This window comes from Neopsephotus bourkii, unplaced genomic scaffold, assembly GCF_033783945.1.
Source record: "Neopsephotus bourkii isolate Nb327-2 ecotype Australia unplaced genomic scaffold, CSIRO-AGI_Nbou_v1 NB_234, whole genome shotgun sequence".
Classification (NCBI taxonomy): Eukaryota; Metazoa; Chordata; class Aves; order Psittaciformes; family Psittacidae; genus Neopsephotus; species Neopsephotus bourkii.
The window spans coordinates 6,108,700-6,129,276 of record NW_026900744.1 but is presented as its reverse complement, the minus strand read 5'-3'; the positions used below and the strand labels follow the sequence as shown (position 1 = coordinate 6,129,276).

The 20,577-nt window shown below is 46.8% G+C and overlaps 1 protein-coding gene across 7 annotated transcripts in view; it reads right to left on the bottom strand.

Moving 5' to 3' along the window:
* ERI3 (ERI1 exoribonuclease family member 3) overlaps positions 1-4,621 on the bottom strand; it is a 130,539-nt gene extending 125,918 nt beyond the window's left edge. For 6 of the 7 annotated variants that reach the window (XM_061345039.1, XM_061345041.1, XM_061345042.1 and 3 more), the window contains exon 1: positions 4,493-4,621. The gene's annotated coding sequence lies outside the window, so the exon portion shown is untranslated. The other variant, XM_061345040.1, reaches the window with a different exon arrangement.
* Positions 4,622-20,577: the final 15,956 nt, after the last annotated feature.

Genomic DNA, 20,577 nt, shown 5'->3' with positions numbered 1-20,577 from the left:
AGGGCACTCTTGGGTTATGGAAGGTCTGTCCCATTCTTGAGCTCATTCTTCCCGCTGCATTCCTTGGCTGATATGTCACAGGCACCACCAGCTAATGTCAGCTATGTCACAGCACCAGAATCTCTTCCATTGTGACACCACAGAGGAGATGGCTTGCGAGATCACAATGAGCGAAGAAAGCGCTGATTAGTTAGGGAAGCACCTCCTGGGGCTATTGCACCCTATGAGGCTGGGAAACAAACACATCTCAGTTCACTTGACAACACAGTGAAACACATGCGACTTCCACAGGTGAACTCATCCAAACAGACCAACTAGAAGCTGTCCCAAAGATGCACAGTACAATTCCACTCCAATTTTATTAGGCCACCTCTGCTAAGCAATCCATTTTTTGTGACTGGTCTCCTAAGACAGGCTTTGCTGTGCATTTTTAAACATTCTCCTAGAGTAGTTGTGGATAGCTACATGGGTGTAAGTTGGAGTCTAAAGAAGTTCCACAAAGTAAAGGACTGGTCACTTAGAGGAAAAGTAAAGGAAGGAAACAACAAAAATTAAACCAAAGAAGCAACAACACAGATGCATACAGAAAAAGACTGGAAAGCTGCAGTGGAAGAGCAGATTTGGTATTAAGGGAAAGACCATTTGCAGAGGATCAGACCAAGAATCCCTTAGTCCAGTGTCCTGCCTCTGCATGGGAGCCATAAGAAAATGCTCCAGGGTGAAGCTACACAAAATGGGGTTAACCAAGCCAATAGTTCTGGGAAGCCAAAAGGAGTCAGGCCTGTCCTTCCCTCTCTGTTTTACTCTCCTGCTAATTAGTTTACACCAGTTCCTGAGCTTGTCTGGCCCCTTTCTAAGATGACTCAAGTTCAGGACCCTATAAAAGGACTAATGGAGCCAGAATAAGACACAATTAAAACAAGATAGTTTCCTGCTGGTTTAGTGGGATGAATCAGCTCAGGGACAGGCTGGGTGAGTGCCAAAGCTCAAAGGAGAGGATGGGCTCACACTGGCAGAAGTGGGAGGAATATGAGCCACTGGGAGCTGTTGGTTGGCTCAGCCACTCACCAAGCCACATACTCAGAACAGGACAGACATGTGGGATGGCATGGCACTTGCAGGTAATGGAGAAGGTATCTGAGCTTTAGCAGCATAAACACATAAAACTCAGATTCAAGAAGCCCGCTGGACCATTCTGCCTGAACCTCACGTAATGCTGGCCATAAAGTTTCCACTTCATCACTCCTGAATTGAGCCCAAAGGCTTGAGTATCTTTCAGAAAGTTTCTGGCCTTGAATTGCAGCAGCAAGCATGGAGGCTCTCCACTACCTTCAGACAGCTTGTTCCAATGGTCAGTCCATTCGCTGTCAAAAAATAACACATCTTAGTTTTCATTCAAACTTTCCCAGCTCTGCTCTTTGGAGCAAGTTCAGAGATTTATGGCATTTCAGTGCTCTTGATCCACAGCACAGCTCCCAGTGCCAGAAGTAAGAGATTTGTAGCTACTACGCTTCTAGTCAGTAAATGCTACTATTACATATTGGCCTAATTTAGTGGAAAGGAGACATAGCAGGCTACCCTTTGTTTAATGGAATCTAGCACGCATAATTACTTGATCTTCATACACATGAATGCCACAGTTATTCAAACTATTTCTACAACTGCACACCTTCGTTATCTGAAGAATTCAGAAGAATCAAGAAGAACTTGAAGGTCAACGCCTGCGAGTGTCAAATGAATCTCAGTCTGGATTTGGGGATACATCACTTGCATTGCTCAATACACTCGTCACTTTTGATCTTCACAAATAAACTCCAGAAGTGTTAAAAGGAAGTCTACTCTGCCAAAGCTCTGTCCCGGTAGACAAGCAAATGCTCCAAGCAGAGCAGCAGCTACAATGAGGAACATTTCCAGTAGGTGTCCCATGGTTTCCAGACAACCCTGCCTCAGTAAGCCTGGAAAACCAGCCAGGGAAGATGTTGAGCCTAATATTCAACCACAGAAAAAAAACCACAACAAAACCCAAAAAACAAACAACTGCAACAAATGCAGTTGAATTAAAAAAAAACAACAAACTTGTTCTGGGGGTGGGAGTGGGTCAGAGTAAAGTACCTGCACAATGTACCTGGAGAGAATACAGCTTCTCAGCTGCCATTTGCCCAGCACAGGTAACTTCTGTTAGGGGAGAGAAAAGTTGCCAAATGGCATCTAGCAGCAACAGCCAGCATCTCTGCTCTAGATTACAGTTTGAGAGCCATAGCTTGTGCTCTTCTTCCCTCACTCCCCTGTTTACCATTGTCCCATGCTGGTATGTTAGCTCAGCATGACTGGAGGAAAACACTCAGGATGACCATTTCCAGCAAAAACACATGCTTCAGACCCAAGGACAGACTTGTGATACATGCACTGTGCTCTACGGTCTCACGGCACTCCACTGGAGGCGGCTACTGGATCAATACTGAGCAGCCAAGTGCAAAAGCCTCACAGATTTAAGCCTCTTCCAAAAAGGGGGAAAAAATAATAGGAAAAGAAAACAAAATTAAGGCCTACCAACGTTAACAAAACCAAAACAATATAAGCACTGAAACAGCTGCGGTAGGGCCTCCTAAAGGAATCAAACTCACTTTGGGTATCTCTCAACTGCAGGGCAGACACTTCAGGTCATATCAGTGTATACTGAATCCAAGGACTTCTTTATTTAGCATGAAGCACATAAGCATTTTCTTTTTAATGCTTTAATGGGTTTCTCCTTTTGGATTTTGGTAACACTCAAATCTGTCTTGGCTACACATACTAATTTAAAAAAAAAAACCAAACTCACCCACAAAACTCCCCAACACATCACTTGTGTAGGAAAAAACCCAGTTTGAGATGAACAACAACCATGAAATGTCCACTCTTTGAAACAAGACAAGCATTAAATTAACACACTGTAAATTAACATGAAAAACCAGTTACAAAGGCCAGAATTCCATACGTGAAAAAGGAACCAAAACCATCTGAAATCAAATTTCCCAAGTGCAGACGCTGAAGAGTACCTGGACTTCTAACACATCACTTCAGAGTAATTCATTCTTGGAAACACAAGTTCAAACACCGGCTTTCAACATCAAGTGATACAAGATGCTACAATGTTGCAAGCAACAACTAAAGAATAAAATAAATTCCAGTTACCATTAAAAAGAGTGAAATACATAAAATTCTAAAACAACTAACAGCACCTGATGGGACATGTGCCATTGAGATGTATCTGCCCGGTGTCCTGTGCACCTCGTCCTTCCCAAGGCACAGCGCAAGCATTAGCCTATTGGAACACTTGCTGGTCCCTTGCATTGCAACTGAGTATAAAGAGTTCAGACTAAGCAGGAGCTGTCAATCCACCCATTTCTGAACCCAAAAGCTTAGTAAGAAAAGCAGGTAAGTAAAGAAGTAGTGAAACAAATACCAGACTTATTAGCAAGCAGGCCAACAATGATCATGTAAAACCACCAGACACAGGACTTGCAAAAGACAGAATGTAAGGAAAAAACAACAACACCTTTTCATACATCTGTGTTTAGAAAGAACACCTGTAACAGCATGGGAGCTTAGAAGAAACACCTGTAACAGTACAGTAGCAAGAAAAGAAATCCCTACTGCCAGTCAGAAAACAAGTAAATAGATCCTGCACTTCCAAGCCTTCTCAAGTTTACTCCAGTCTCAAGATCCAAGACAAGTGACAAGTTCAACCTCACAGCATAAAAAAATAGAAAGGAAAGAAATCCCAACCAAATCTCTTATTCCCCCAACCACTGCCATCTAGGAACCTTCACATCCCAAAGGAACATGAAAGTCCCCATTGCTGCTGCCTCCTACTCCCCCCGCACACACCCCCCCGGGTACACAGCCGATTCTCCCTTCCTCATGCCCCAACAGCAACGAATCCCGCTCCGGCTGGGATCCCGCTCGGGGGCCCGCTGCCACCGCCGCCCTCCACACTTCCACCGAAGTACAGCCTGGAGAACGGAGGGCCCGGCAGTCCCGCGCTCCGGCGCAGAGGAGCCGGGTCTCGGCGTCGAGCGGACGAGGTGCCACCACGCCTGCCCGCCACCGCCCCGTGCCCACCCCTGGGGCCGTGGCCACCCCCTCCCCGGCCTCCCCACACCCCCGGCACCGCCCTGCCCCGGCCCGCAGCCCGGCTGGCCACCCCACACTCCCGGGCTCGGGCCGCCGCCCCAGCGCAGGCCCCGCCACCCGGGGGAGAGGCCAGGCCGCGCCCCCCTCATCTCCCCCCTCTGGGCCAGGCCTCCACCCCCCGCCCCGGGCCACGGCGGCCCCACGCCTCCACCGGGCCTGCCGGGCCCCCGCGCCGGCCGGGCCCTGCCGCAACCGTGCCTCCGCCCCCTGCCCGGCGGGGCCGTTCCCCCCCACGCGGCGGGGGCCCCTCCGGGCCGGCCCTGCCCCCCCGCCCCGCACACACTCCGCACCACGAGTCCCCAACACCGCCACTCACCTCCGCGCACTCTGACCCCCGACCCCGCTCTGAGCGGCAGCGCCGCCGGCCAACCGCAGCGCCTCCTGCCGCCGCCGGGGGCGGGGCTTCCTCCCCGCCGCGCCCCCTGACGCAGGCGCACAGCCCTGGCCGCCGCGCGGGGCACGCTGGGGTTTGTAGTTCCGCGCCGTCGCACCGCCCCTTCGTCCTGCCTAGCCGCGTGGCCGCGCCTCGACGTCGGCGCCGCGCCAGACCGCGTTTCTCCGGCCCCGTGGGAGCCCGTCGACCTCCCCTTTTACACTGGCTGCAGCGGAGAAAGCCACCATCCCCTTGCTGAGTGATGCGGCCACCAGAGTGGGTCTCAGCACTCATGCCATTACTTCATCTGGGAAAGATCAGTGCTGCTGGTGCTGAGAACTCTGTTGGTCTGCATGGTGCCCGGGAAAGGCTGCACTAGTAATGACAGCTGGTGCCGGCCAGTGTTTCCTTGCTTCATTTGATTAAGTCAAAGTCAGGTCCCTCACCAAGCCTGGGGCTGTCTTTCCTTCCCTTAACTTGGACATCAGTCACCGGCTTTCCAGATCTGTATTCATGCAAAACATGATCCTAAACTGATCCTAAACCTGAGCCTAAACTTGCCCAGCCTCCACCAGACACCCAAAGCTGTGTCATGTCTACCCCATGCACATGGCTGGTACCCACAGCCAGGACACTCACATCTTACCTGCAATGACGCCTAATCTTTAGCCCACTGCTGCACCATAGAATCACAGGATCAAATGGCTGGAAAAGACCTTTAAGATCATCAAGGACAGCATCTACCCCAGTTACCATGACTGCCAAGTCCACCACTAAACCATGTCACTAAGTCATCTACATGGCTTTTGAAGACGTCCAGGAACAGTGATTCCACCACTGCCCTGAGCAGCCTGTTCCAATGCCTGACCACCCTTTGGGGAAGATTTTTTTCCTGGTATCCAGCCTAAACCTCCCCTGGCACAGACTGAGGCCATTACCTCTTGTCCTATTGCTGGGTACTTGGGAGAAGAGACCAGCCACCTCCTCAATCCCTCCTCCTTTCAGGTAGCTGTAGAGAGCGATAAGGTCCTGCCTGAGCCTTCTGTTCTCCAGACTAAGCAACCCCAGTTCTCTCAGCCATTCCTCATCACACTTGTGCTCCAGACCCTTCACCAGCTTTGCTTCCCTGTATCAATTCATACATCCACATTGCAAGCCAGCAGATCCTTTGCCCCATCCCTGATAGCCCACGTGTCTGTGAAGATCAAACTCCATCACTAACTTGCACAAATAGGACTGTGAGGGATCCTGGAGGTCACGTCACCCATCCCCTGCCCACAGTCAGGAGCACTCCTACCTCTCTGTCATCTTGCCATTCTCCTCAAATCATCCTTGAAGTCCTTCTCTATCTCTGTGCCTTGAAATATCAGACAAACCTAAGCACCACAGTGATGACTGATGGTCACTTACTGATGACCACTCTGCAAGAAGGGCTGCCTGCATTTCCCTGGCTGCCTGGCTGGATCTGCCTGGTGCTCCTGCCTTTAATTGCATTGCTAGCTCCTCAGGCTGGATTTGTCTTTCTGCTCTGCTCGTATGCAGCCTTGAACTCAGGAGGCCTGAATCATGAAAGTAGCATGTCAGAACTATAAAAATACCAACAGCAAACCATTTAATAATAGAAAGAGTTCCTTTAAGCCCTCCTAGATTTGGCATCTCTCAGCCTCCCACCCACATAAGCGAGGATAATGTGAAGTTTTACTTTTAAGCTTAGCTGAATCACTGTGATTTGTCAAGCCTTTGGTGACTAATGTGTGGTTTGCCAGGAGCCCAGGAGAGTGAATTGAGGAGAGCCTTTGTGCTATGGTGTTCCTTGGATCTGTCCATGTCCCTCCTTATCAGGGATGGGAACTGGCGGAGAGATGCTTGAAATTACACTGTAACACCAAAGCCTGAAATCCAGGGCTCACAGTCTACCTTTCTGGGAGGGGGTAAGGGAGAGGAGGCCTTTTCACCACTGGCTTCTGCATCCAGCACTAAAATGTATTTTATCTCTGTTTAGACAAGCACTGAATGGCTTATAGATGTGTGCTGTTACCCACACAGCACAGCAAGCAGGAGAGTTCCTCTTGCCCATGTTTTTGAGGGAAACCTTTTTCCCACCTGAGCATCTGCAATAAACAGAGGCCACATCCTGGTTTCTGCCACTCTCAGGGACCCTTGTGAGAGCCATACAAGTTGTCCTTCAGAGACTGCAGGACAGCAATGTGATTCCCTTTGGATACTGCATTTCCAAAGAGGTCCCTTTTTCTCGCACAGCTATCAGCTGTCAAAGAAGGCACCCAAACCAGCTTGAGATGTGTTTTATTAAACACTGTCACTGTTTCTGTAGTGTTCATATCTGAGCGTGCATGTCTCAAATGAACACTGCAGGCCACTGGAAATGTCACCTACAGATTAATCTGGCTCACTCCTGGCTTCTGGAATAATGAGGGTGATCAGTGGATACCCTGTGGCTTCCCCATCAATGCATGTGGCCCCTGTAGCAACTTGGCTGGGAGCAGCCCACCTCCCTGAGGGGCTCAGTCAGTGGCAGAGCAAGAAATGCAAAGGTGAATGCCGTGGGGCTCTGGGAAAGCAATGTTGAGAAACTGGGTTGTGCAGATGGGGAAAAGTGGGCATAAGGGCTGATAGTTGCTGTTGTGGTTTAAGCTCAGTCGGCAACTCAGCCACACAGCCACTCGCTCACTCCTCACCCCGCCGTCCTCTCCCTGCTCCTGGAGGGATGTGGAGGAGAATCAAAAGAATGTAACTCCCACGGGCTGAGATAAGAACAGTGTAACACAAACCACTGCTGCTGCCACCAATAATAATGATGATAAGGGGAATAACAAGGGAAGAGAATACAACCACTCACCACCCACCGACCGATACCCAGCCCGACCTGAGCAGTGATCTAGCCCTGCTGGCCCCAGTTTATATAGTGGACATGATGTGCTGTGGTATGGAATACCTCTTTGGTTAGTTTGGGTCAGGTGTCCTGTCTCTGCTTCCTCCCGGCTTCCCCTCCTCCCTGGCAGAGCATGAGACTCAGAAAGTCCTTGGTCAGAGTAAACATTACTGAGCAACAACTAAAAACATTGGTGTTATCAGCGCTGTTCCCAGGATGGAAGTCAAAACCACAGCACTGCACCAGCTACTAAGAAGTAGAAAAATGACTGCTACTGCTGAACCCAGTACAGTTGCTGATCAGGGTCACCTCCTGGTAGCACAACACATTCCGGTTTCACTCCCCCAATGCCTCAGGATCAACAGAATCAGCCCTCTGTCAGTCCAAGAGTAAATGTGTTTCAGGATTAGTTCTGGAGTCTTAATTGCTTGTCCTATTTTAGACATTTTGGGATGGCTAGAAGCAGCCCAGAGGAAATAGGGTCCATGCTGGGGTGGTGTCTGGGCTGTCCTGGTTTACACAAAGGACTATCTTTGAAGCCTGGGTGGAAAGGGCATCTCAAAGCTTCTATCTGTGCCCCCTTCTCTTACGCCTGGATCCCCTGTGCTGCCACCAGCAGATACAGCAGCCTTCTCTACAGCTACCCTGAAGTTTTGTTTTAAAACCCCAACAGTTTCTTAACAAAGCATCCTTCATTCAGCACAGATGTGCAGCCACCTCTGGACTGATGGATGAACAGAGCTTCACGAGAAGGCAGCAAACTGGTGGGGCGCAGTAAGGTAGAAACTGCAGAATAAACCCTCTCAGCCCCTTGTGGCAGCTCCAGGGGTTCTTCTGTGTGAATAAAGGACTGAGCTCATCCTAGCCCAGGATGAAGTATGAGGTCTCTGCCTGCTGCTGGGTCAGCACAGAGGAGGGAGGGTCCCACTGACTACCTTCCCAGGCCTGCTCCCAGAGTCTCCTTCCCAAGGGCCCATGGAGCACAGCTCCTTTTAAAGCGATTGGCTTTTACATGAATATGGCACAAAGAAACATCACCTCATTTTAGAGGTGACTTCTTTAGTCCTGTTCAGCTGCTTATGCTGAATGCAGCTTTTAAATGTCTTATAATACACATGACAAGTAGTTTTGTATCACTATTTTCTACTTAACCAGTTAATAACGTGCCAACCCAAATCCTTCAGTTACTAATGCCACCGGTGGGACTCATTAACCAACGTGAACACGTATTTAAGGGAATACTAATATTCACAATGTACATTTTTATATCCATGTTGTCATTCTTGAAACCACAGCTCAGTTCATGTATTCTGTTGGAACATTTGTTTGCAGAGGATTACTCTCTCCCTTTTCCTCTAAATACATATACTATCACTGGTGTATCATTCTGGTGAATGATATTAATGACAGCCTGTCATCATGGAAAGCTATTCCTAGCTGTCAATTAAAGGGTGCTTTGAAAGAAAGCAGCTCATTCAACCCCGGTGGGAGCAAGCGTGTCTCATTGTTTGACAGTGACCCCCGTGATGAATTTGGGAGCAGCAGCAACAGCAGCTCTGTGGGGCCAGAAGGTTTGCAGATGCAGCACAGGGCTCTTGGGTGACAACAACAGGGGATTTTAAAGATGCTGATGCCCTTAGTAAAGAAAAGAGCGTTTCAGATCATAAAAGCAATCCGCATGTAGGAGTAAAGGCCAGAAAAGAAGTCCTAGGGATACCAAGTCATTCTCCTCCATCATGAAATATCATTTCCCATCAGACATCCCAGTAATTTATAGACCTCAGTTGTCAAACGTGTTTGCTTACTTGCCCGTGCTAAGCCAAGTAGAGGGCTTCTTTAGGTCTTCTCTGCCTGATAGATGGGAAGCTTCCTCTAATTCCCAGATAAAATATATTCATAGCTAGTTTACATTAACTTACTCTGACAAAATGGTCCTTTGCTTTAACTTGTGGGGTTTTTTTCCTCCCCTGGTGTATTTACAGGCAGATCTCTGATCCCACTCATGTTTGCCGTCTTTGTTTTACTGGGATAAACAAACCATTTTAATCGTGTGCCTCCTCTCCACCTTAGCTTTCCCCTTCCCACACCATCTTTGCACCTGCTCCAGATTCATCTAGATTTCCTTGAGCACAAGCGCCCAGACTGGTACATGGTATTCTTGAGCTGGGCTCCGAGGCGTCGTACAATATATGTCGCTTGACCCTATAAACATCACTCATATAAACATGCTTCATTTCTATATTTCCCCCCTCAACAGGGTGGTCCACTCTCAGGGCTTTCTTGTTCCTTTTATTTTCCTAAGCACTCCTTGCACAGTAATAAAAATGTACAGACTCAGTGGGGATCTGTTTTAACTTCAAATGTGCTGATTCAGTTCAAAACCCATTAATTCAGCTGGAATCAGGGCTGTGGGGTGGAAATCCTTTTCCAGTTAAAACAGAGGTGAGAGGGACAACCTTTGGCAGGCTAGGAAATAAGTGCATTAGAAAAACATAGCAGGACATCAGAAAGCGGCTATTGACTGGGCTCTGTAAACAAAGGAGCAGGGAATCTTGGACATTTCAGATGAGGATGGGATGTTGCCATAAGAGGTCTGCTGTATCTTGGATTTGAGCAAAATTCTGGGGTTTGGTGCGTGACAGCGTGATATTTCTATTGCCTGTGTTTTGCTGAGTTGGTCACAATGGTCCGTGATGGACCTTACATTGACCTCACACGCAAGGTGTTGTACAAGCTGGCCAGACACACTGGTCCTGCCTCAGAAAACTCCCTTGTTATTCAAGAGCACAAGAGGATGCAATGAAATGCAAAGCAAACACAGACCCTGTACCTTGGGCTGCACGCCACTGTTGTTCCCCTCTGCATGGGTGCAGTGCGACCACACGGCGCTTGGTGCTGAATGTGAAACTGTCACCAACGTAAGTGCTTCACAAACCCTGGGTAGGTGGCTTGGGAAAGGAGAAAGTGTGAAAAGTGCTCAGTGAATCCAGCTTGTGCCACTTGCACTCACTTTGTGTATGGTATGAGGAGGGAAGCTACTTACATGCATCAGGAAGGCATCAGCACCAGAGCACAAAATAAAAGACTCCTTCAGCAGAGCATTTCCACATGATATTTGACCAAAGGAAAATGAAGGCTGAACATCAGGAGAAATTTCCCGAGGCTACGATGCATTAAACTGTGGGATCACCTCCCAGGAGGAGCAGTGGGAACCATGAAAGCAGCCACTTAGAGCACCATAAAACGTCCCGTCGGTGCCAACCCGATTCCAGTTCAAGGGAGCTGCACTGAATCATCTACCATGCCTTTTCCAACTCTTGCTCCTAAAAATCATACCCAAGAAGTACAAAGGAAGAAGGACAAGCAGTGATGTGAATTTGCTGAAGAAATACAACCTTTTTTACATTATTGTACGTTGTAAAACCCTTGTGCTCGCACCATATACTTAATCTCCATATTCCAATGCCATCCACAAAAAAATTCAGGCTTAACCCTGGTAAAAAAATATTGTGCAGTTGGGTGCAGTTTATTCTTTATATTTTAATGGCTATAGCAAAACACCATTGCTAACTAGTAAAAAAAAAGAATTGAAAAAATAAAAAGTTCAATGTGTTTTACAGCTATGTCGTCATGGGAAAGCTGCGTTTCAAAGTGAGGGCATCAACTGCCATGAAACGGGACATTTTTAACCATTGAAACATTTTTAATGGGACATTAAAAGAAATAACACTTCACCAAAATCTCTTTGCCAGTATTTTAGCTAATAGGGTTGCAGTTTATAAAGGAAGGGCTCTGACGCCTGCACAGGCCACCCAATACTGAGCCGCTGCTCAAGTGTCTTGAACTCTAAGTGTAAATGGAAAAAACATCTCAAATTAAGCGTTTCTCCTGGAGGAACAACTTGCTGATAAAGCAAATCTTCCCACAGGACAAACACACCTGCTGGAAGGTAGAGAGACATTTTTATGTGTGGGATTTTAACTTGAGATAAAATACTTTTCACGGGCAGTCATATGGAAGACAGCTGGCCAAAAATAATAATAAAGGAATTTGGGTCCCTTGGGAAATTCTGAGGTTTCAAAAAATATGATTTTTGACCTAAGCCGAGACAAGAAGTTGAGGTCTCTGATTTTTTTTCTTCATTTAATGACATATTCCCAAATAAAAATAGTGCATTTCTTTCCACTTTACTGCTTTGACTTTTCTTTTGTTTTATTATTACATAATTCTAGAAGCCCAAACCATCCATTACACCACGCTGTTACGTTTCCTTATACCGTACGTTACATCGACAGGCATAATCTCTACCTTTTTTTAAGATCCCTATTAAACCAGCTCAGTTTCTTCATGAAACTGAATATCAGGAGCAACAAGGATCCCTGCCCCAAGCCAGGGCACAATGGGGTTTGATGACTATTTTTCAAATGTCCATTTGGAAGATGGATGCAAGAGACCGGAGCAGCTGGGAAGGAACATGATTACTTTAAAAGCCTGAACTAGCTCTTGGGCTCATGGCTGGCAGGACAATGGCCTGGCACAAGCCCATCATCACTGGTGGTTTGATTCTTGCTGTGGGCAGGGAAGTGGAGCTTTGCGAAGGGAAGGGAAACTTTGCTCTCTTTGCCAGAGAGCATCTGGCTCCCCCTCAGCTCAGGAGAACCTATGGTTTTGGCCAAGTGCTTGGACTGAAAGGGTTATAAATGTATGACATAGAAATCAAACAATACTGTCAGAAGGAGATGAGGGAAAAGACATATGAGCATTGTGGATAATTTCTCAACAAAAGCTTGGATAATGTTGATACACCCTAGGAAATACTTCTAGTTACCCCAATCAGTGTTTTCTAGTAGGAAACTGGTCTGCGGGAAAAAACCAAAAACGGCCTGCTCGACCATGAAATCTATGTTCATTATTTATTTGGACTCAGCCATGAGGCTCAGTGCTATGCAAAACTTCCTGGATCCCAAAGTCATCTAAGCTGCCCGTTGAAACTAATTACCTGGCTAGCACTAGCCACTGCTGGTCCAAGTGCCCAGAGGCCAGGTTTTCAGAGCATTTCCTACATTCCGGACCAAAGCAGCTCCTTTCAGCAGACTTAAGGTCTCACCTCTATCTCCAGAAGCACACACCTCCAAAGGACAGCTAAATTCACTGGGGAAGGTGTGTAAGGGCTTAGTCCCTGGCAAGTCCCTGAGAGTCAGCCCCTTGCTCTCACATGCCTTCCATCTACACTGCTTTAATTTCCTCATCGTCTCCCCTTCTGTTTATTCTATTTTCTACCTCTTTGTGTTTCCTCTCCAGTGTTTGGAGACCTTCTTTCCTTTTCCAGCCTCTCTGTTCCTCCCATCATTTCCCCCAGCTTGCTCCTTCCTTCCTTCCTTTCTTTCTTCTTTCCTTCCTTCTCAGCTCTCTGCCTGGAGTTTCTATTCTCTCTTCCCTTCCCCCTCTCTTCCACTAGGACTTCCCCTTCTGCCACTGGAGGCACCAAGTCTGCCACGGGTAGGGAGGAGAAGGATGTGCCATGTCCAGACAAGACTGAGATGCAGACACCCCCCTTGTCTGGGGACCAGTCACAGCTTCTGCATTTCCAGCTGCATTTGATCCACAGGTACCAGCTGTGTGGATTGCTGTGTAGGGATGGGAAACCTAATCCTGGCAGGCATGCAGAGGGGTCCAAAGGCTGGAAACCTTGTCTTGTGTGCTTGCAAGTGTCCTTTGAAACCCAAAGAGCCTGTGAGAGTGAGCGGTGCATCTGCTCCTCTCCTCTCTTACAGCCTGAGGTAGCTGGGCTTCGAAATGTCAAAATTCCTTTTCCCCTTCAAATATTGTCACTTGGGTGCTGAGACCATGTGAATTCATCACAGGTGTGACCCATGTTGGAGGTAGAGACAGCTCCTCCAGCTGAAGAGGCCAGTGTAGTAATGTGCTACCTTATCTCTAGTGCCACCGACTTCGGTCTATTTAATTTTCCCTTTGATTTTAATATAGATTTATTGAAAACAACAGTTATCAAAACAAACTGCTCTGGCAAATTGCTGTTTGTCTGTAGCTGTACAAGCACCTATAAAGCTGCCAGCGTATGAAATAAATGGTGCTATATGGGAGGTCAGTTATTGCAATAGAAGTTCCCCAAGGATTTGCACTGGGCAGTTTAATATTTTTCTTATTACCCTCTTTTCTTTTCTACTATTTATGCCTCTCTGTTTAAATGTAAAACATACAGCCATCTGCCAAGACAAGCCTCTCTGATAAAACTACCTCTGGTAAACCTTTTCATGAGGGGGCTTCCCTCACAGTACTGGCAAATCCTGATGTGTCCTGTTCAAAAGGCAGACGGGGAGAAGCAGGCCAAGTTTTCTTCTCAAAAAGCTTCACCACCTACGCCAGCTCTTTTTCCCCCTGCTTTTGAATGGGTTTGTCCTTACCTCATGCTCCTTGAAGAAAACTACTGATTAAAACCCTGCTTCTTGCCACGTTATTTAACCTCCATTCAAATTCTGCGGCAGTATCCCACCTTACACAAATAGTATCTGTGGGCTTCTCCCTACACATGGTCCTAAAAAAACCAAATCCAATCATAGTCTAAACCCGTTCATCAGGAGAGATAAAAGGGTTTCTGTACTGATCTCTGCATCAGGAGAACACAAATCAAATAACATGACTGTCAAATGAGGAGACGAGGTGTTTAAATGCCTATAGAAATAGGAACTCTAATTACGGAAACATCTATAATGTAACTAATATTATTTACATTAGAGCGATGCTAATCCAGACGAGGGTTAACGTCCCTGCTCCTAAAACATTACAGTTTAAATAGACAGTGAGAGGATGGAAGGGAGCATCAGCATGCTCATTCCTGCTTGAAGATGAGGGATGGAGGCAAACTCCTCACGATGGAAGAGGATGAAAGCGAGCCAAAATGTGCAATAATGAAGATGAGTTTAGATACAGCCAGAAAGAGCAAGCGACTTGCTCAGCCTCACACAAGCTGCCTGGGGGGGTGGTGGGAAATGAATAGAAACCGTGGATGGCTTATATGAGTCTCTTACTCACAAACACGTTACTCGGCAGTGAGCAGAGCTTGGATCTCACTGAGTCTTGCACTGTGCTCTGCAAACATCCATTTCACTAGGAATTAGCTCCTACTGCCACTGCTTAAAGCCAGGATGGTGGTTTTCAGACCAAGCCGCTCTAAGTGGACCTTTGTCTCCATGTGAGAGGCATCAGCCATCACTGGGGGGCTCCAGGGAACAAGGCATTTTCCTTTGGTTGACAAAGAAAGGGTTGAGCTGAGGGAAAGCAAGTAAAGCCCTACATCCTCTGGAATCAGTGACTCAGCCCGTCAACATGCAGACAGCCCACCCCATGCTCAGAGTTGAACCTTCTGGCCTTAACATCTACTCTCTGGAGGACCTCACCCAGCTTCCCCAAGCCAAAAGCCTCCTACTCTTTATAAGTCTGTTCAAAATGAGGATAAAACATTAATTCAAACATTTTGTCCTTTATCCACTGTGGTTGCAGGCTCTGGCTTCTGTTTTCTACCTTCTCAGAGTACTGGTGAGAGGATATCTCCTTCTTCTCCTCCATCCTGCCCCTTCCCACTCTCTTCCCGGTGTAAAAGCTCAACATTTGCAGCTACCAGTCCTTTAGAAACCACTTCTGGTCTTTCCTGTCTGGACAAGCTACCCCAATACAACCTGGGGTTGCATCTGACCTATTTAGGTCAGATTGCTGAAGTGGAGATGGAAAGAGTAAGTATGACCTCCTACCGATAAAGCTATTGCAATTTCAAATATTAGCTCTGGTATCTCCTGAAGGGTTCTCAAACATTTCTGTTCCCCTGCAGAAACTTGTTGTAAACAATAATAGTCCCACACACCTGAACTGAGGCAAAAAATCTGCATGTGGGGATCCACATAATTTGGCAATGGACCCAGTAGATTTCCCAAGGATCTAGTGAGAGTTTAACACAATAGGAAAAGCCAGGAGATGAGAAGCAGAGCATTAACAAGTCTGAATGACACATGCAGCCAGACTGTCTGCTTCACTGACAATTGATGCCATCCCCATTACTGGGAAAATATTGTAAGCATGCTTCCATAGCGCTCTGCAGCTTATTGCTACAGATAGCCAGTGTTTCATGTCATGGCTTACGGCTTTTGTGAGCTGGTGTAAAATGGCTTGCTGTTCCCAGGCTCAAATTTACTGGTAGAGACAGCTGATGCACAGCCAGAGTGTGCCTCTCCAAGCATCTTGTATGCTTTGGGATTCTGCAAAGTAGTAATAGTATTATAAATACTCCTCTGGCACAGCTAAAGCGACAGTCTTCACTAGAGAAGTCTCACTGTTGAGGATCAAATACAAGACAAAGGAGAGGGAATCCCACTAACAAGGTCTTCTGCACTTGTGCAAGGAGAACGCAAGGGTCTCCACAGATGCTCCTCTAAATAGGACCTCTAAAGGCTGAGGTATTTAAGTTAAGCAATTTATTCTCACCACCTCAGTAGCACTGGAAGAAAAGGAAGTGGGAAGGCCAGGGGTCAGCAGCCCTGTGCGGAGGGAAGGTACAAAGGAGCATCCCACAGCAGCCTTTGGGCAGGCAGAAAAGGGCTCAAGGAGTGGATCCAAGCAGGCAGGGACCACAGGCAATTCTCTCAAGTAAGGATCTGCTACAAAAACTGTTGAGAAACAGTCCTATAGCCATCCTCTTGTTTCTGTTAATATTCCCTCTTCACTCTCAATTTCTTTTCCTTTCACTCCTGAAGCATCTCATGAGGAAAGACAAGCAACTTGCCTCTCCTGGCAGAGAAGATGTGACACAGGAGTGTGGTTTCACATCTTCACATCCCTCTTACATCCTCCACCTACAGTCAAAAGTACCCTGTAAGGAGAACAGCTGTGGTGGGTAGGCAAAGCAGGGGATGGGGGAGAGGAAGGAAGAAGAAGAATTGGAGGCTGAGGCAGAGCATCACTGTGAATCATAGCAATTTCCTCTGATCCTGTTTTATCATTGGGGGTGGGAATGTAAAAGATGCAGAACCTGTGTGAACAAGGTCAAATTAAATCACATTTCCAGGCTGGGAAAATTACTTTTGCCTGCAGCAAGAGAGGTGCACAACAGGAATGAAAGAGGGAAGGTTCATGCCACCAGGCATGCTGTATCCAGTTAATGCAAGACAGAGGGAATTTATAATTAGTCCACTGAAATATATCCCTACAGGATTTCAGTGGAGAAGAGGGCCACACCAATTGAGCGTGTAAGAGAAAAACCAACTGAGATCTGATTTCAGAATCTATTGCTCCTTATGGGAGACAGCCCATCCTTATCTCAATGGACATGTGTTTCTGTCTAATGAGGTGACTTTACTTAACAGTGTCAACTACCCACACATGCTGAAGGCTTAAAAGAACATCTCCAGGACAGTCAAACCTGTCTCAGCTTCAAGGACATCCATGGAATAAGCACACAGATGCTACTGGAGCTCAAGATTTCCTACAAAAGCTCAAAAATTGTCAAGTCTATTTAACATCTCTTGATCAAACCCTATGGCTGTTTCTCACTAGCACAGCCTTAAGGGAGGAGGAACAATGCCATGCTTAGTGGCTTGATGGACCCATGGAAAGATGAGTGGAAAGGAGTCTCCTGACACCCAGCTTGAGAACACAAGACTGGAAGAAGTCGCCTTTCACATACTCCAAGTAGAAGAGGGAGAAATTAATACAGACTGCCACACTGCTGCATGGACTACGCATGAAGCATTGCAGGAGGGTATCGGTGCGTCTGCCTTAGCTAACTCTCTGTCTTGGTGCTAACAAAAGAAAGTGGGGGAGATGGTATGTGCAGATGAGGGCTCTTCAATTCTGAAATGCTTATTCTGAGGTGTTGTCATTGGATTTTAAATCCTGATATCCCTCATTCCCTTCATTTTTGACTGTACAAAACCACAGGAGTTTGGAGATGGACCAGACCTAGAGCTCACTTAATCCAAGTCTTGTGCCTGCTGGTAGGGGCAATGCCAGGAGGCACAGCTGGTGTGCAAGAAGCCTTGCAAGGGGAAACTATGCTGGCAGGACAAATCACTCCCTGGGCCAGTTTCCTCTCCAAGCCAGATACTGGTCCAACCTGTAGTGTAAGGCTTTATGCCCCTTCCAACGTTTATTGTTTCTGTTTGTTCTTAAAATTCAAGCTATTGTTATTATTTGAATCGTTTTGTGAATTCCAGTAAACTCTGCCTTATTGATCCTGTGGGAATGTTGAGGTCTGCAGGAAAACAGCAGATACAATGAGATGCTCCTCCAACAATTGAGGCAGCCTTCTGAAAGGTTGGGAGATATGAAACATTGGGACTGGATGTCAGGAAAAGCTAAGTAAAGATAGAGCTGAGCCAAGATAAAGAAATGTTGAGTGTATCAGTTTCTGAACAGGCTCATGTCTGACAGAAAGCTAGTTTGTTGATGTATTTGCCTGCTTTAAATAATTTACTGCTAGAGTAATGTGAGCTGGATTAAAGGACAAAAGAGGGGCAAGAAAAAGGAATGGGAAATACAGGTGAGGAGCGACTCGTAAAAAAGACCTGTAGAAAGAAGACGTGTTTCTTGGAGGAAAATGGGTAATTTCCCAGGAGGGGAATAGTGAGAACCAGGGACAAAGTCCTGGAAATCAGCAGCAGGGATCTATCCCAGTGTGAAACCAAGCATTTTCCAAAGTTGTAAGAAGAAATCGTGAAAATGGCCTCTGAAGCCACATTTGGTGACTGAGCTAAGGTAGACCTGGGGGAGCTCTGGAGCACATCACCCTCTCAGGAAAGGCATGGAGAATCCCAAGGAGCAATAAGGCTTGGTTGGGTCTGAAGCAGCACCCTCCCTCCTGAAAGTAGCCCACTGACAGAGCAAAATCTCTGCTGGGGTACCAAATGTGCTGGGGCAGAGCAAGAGGCTGGGCAGGTTGCAATAGGGACAGGCTTTCCTTGTGCCATGATTCTGCTGGGGCCATGCTGCTGTGGGACCACAATAGGGGAGTTCAGTGTAGAAGTCCTTGGCCTGATCCACATCCCCAGGGAAGAACCCATTAGTCAGAAATCCCCACTCTCCTGCCCTGGTGCAGAGTCTTCTTCAAAGGGCAGAGAGGATGGAGAGGGTGAAAGACAGTTCTACTCTCATCAGCCAAACAGAGTCTGGTTTGTTTTTTCAGCCTGGATTCTCCCCCTTCAGATTTAACCTCCAACTCCTATTAAACAGACAGATCAGTCTAGGGAAAGAAAGTATTTATTTATTTGGTTATTATTATTTTTTCTAGGGAGGAATACCATCTGGTTGGCATGACAACAGTGCTGTGGGCCACCATAAACACTGGATCATTAGCACCAAAGCATTGGGCTATTATGTAGGCTTGGCCATCAGCACGGCTAAGGTGTGTGGGTTTATGGTGCAATCCCATTTGTACTGCAGCATGGGAATTATCACAGCAGTCACAGTAGTGAGCACTACCACTGATGCTGAGGTCCAGCCTTATGCAGGACTAACTGCATTGGCATGTAGCATTTTGCTTTGAAAGAAGGCAGGCACAAAGCGTAGGTTTGTCTTAAGCCACCTATGGCATGTTAGCTGGGTAATATCTAATGCAGTTTCTGGGCTGGACCACAAACATCATAATACTCAGCATTTTGTATGCCAAAACAACATCCCACTGTTTTATGTTATATCATGAGGAAATGCACGTGTGTAAGGCATCAGTGTATTTTCTCTTAGGAACAGCCAGTTCCTATTTCTATAGAGTGCAGGGTGCTCAACATGGCTCTGAGTAAGACCCACAACCTGTATGTTCTTGGGAAAGAGCAACTTGTCTTTCTTTTTACTGTAAACCCCATTTCAGCTTATATATATGTAGCAGATATTAATAACAATTGTGCTGCACTTGGCTGCTGCAAACTCAGAGTGATGAGAGCATCCCTAACTCACACAAGTTTCAAATTGATTTTACCTCATGTTAGGCTCTAACTAATCATACCAGAGAGCTGCCTTAAAGCCTCACTATATCTGTCCTGCTCAGGTTTGCTTGCCTGGCTAAAAGGGAAGGTGGGAGTCGAACTGAATTGGCGTTCCTTGATGAAATGGGGAACCCCGTGTCTCAAACCAGGCTATTGGGGTAATGCTGCTCCAGCATCAGGCTGTGCAGCCTGTTTGGGCTCTGAAAGCAAACCAACATGTTCCCTGATGATGAGTCACAGCTAACACAAAGAAATAAGAAGAGAAAAGCGTTGCTTACCCTGTGCTGTTTCCATGGGCCAAAGCAGGACCCACTGCTCAGAGCTGCTCTCGGACTTGGCTCCAGCTTCCCCTGACTTCCAAGGCACAGTTCAATAGCTTTGCCTTAGTTTTACTTGATCCCATTAATGACAAAAATGACAAACACATGTGTGTTGCCTTTATAGCTATTTCACGCTTTGACATGATCCCGGGCAAGTTACCTATGCTGTCAATGTGATGGATGGTGAACAGAACGGGGGCTGGACAGGTGTAGCTCTTCTCACAGGGAAATATTTTTCCACACCATTAGCCTGTGGAACTCCTAGCAACAGGATATTGCTCAGAGAGGGATTCAAAAAAGCCCTGAAGAAAGACTGGATGCTTGTACAGAAAACAAGTGTCCAGGGCTGTAAGAGCAAGTGTTAGAAATTATTGATAGGAAAGGATGTCGTGTACTGCATATGCTTGAATCACACAGCTCCGGCTGCTGGAGGTTTGGGGAGAACTTCTTTCAGGAGCACTGTCCCAAAAGTGCCTCATGTAGTGCTCTAGACATCTTATCCTAGACATCTGGGTCAATCCTTGGCTTTGGAAATGATAATATGGTTGATGTTCACTTGTGAGCAGTGTTCCTGAAACACTTGATAGAGTTACTTGCTATCCAGTCTCCAACCTCCTCTATGGAGAAGGAATTTTCTAAAGGGAACGTCATATAGGAAATAGTACCACAGGAGAATGGTTTATGAAGAACACCTTGTACTCATTTGCAAACCCCTGTTCATGGTCTCCACTCTGCTGCAGAGATTCGGTGATGAGCAACATTTATAAGCACAGCAGTCTTTTGCAGCACGTCCTGAGAAGCAGAACCAGGAGGTTCTCCTTGCTCTCCTGT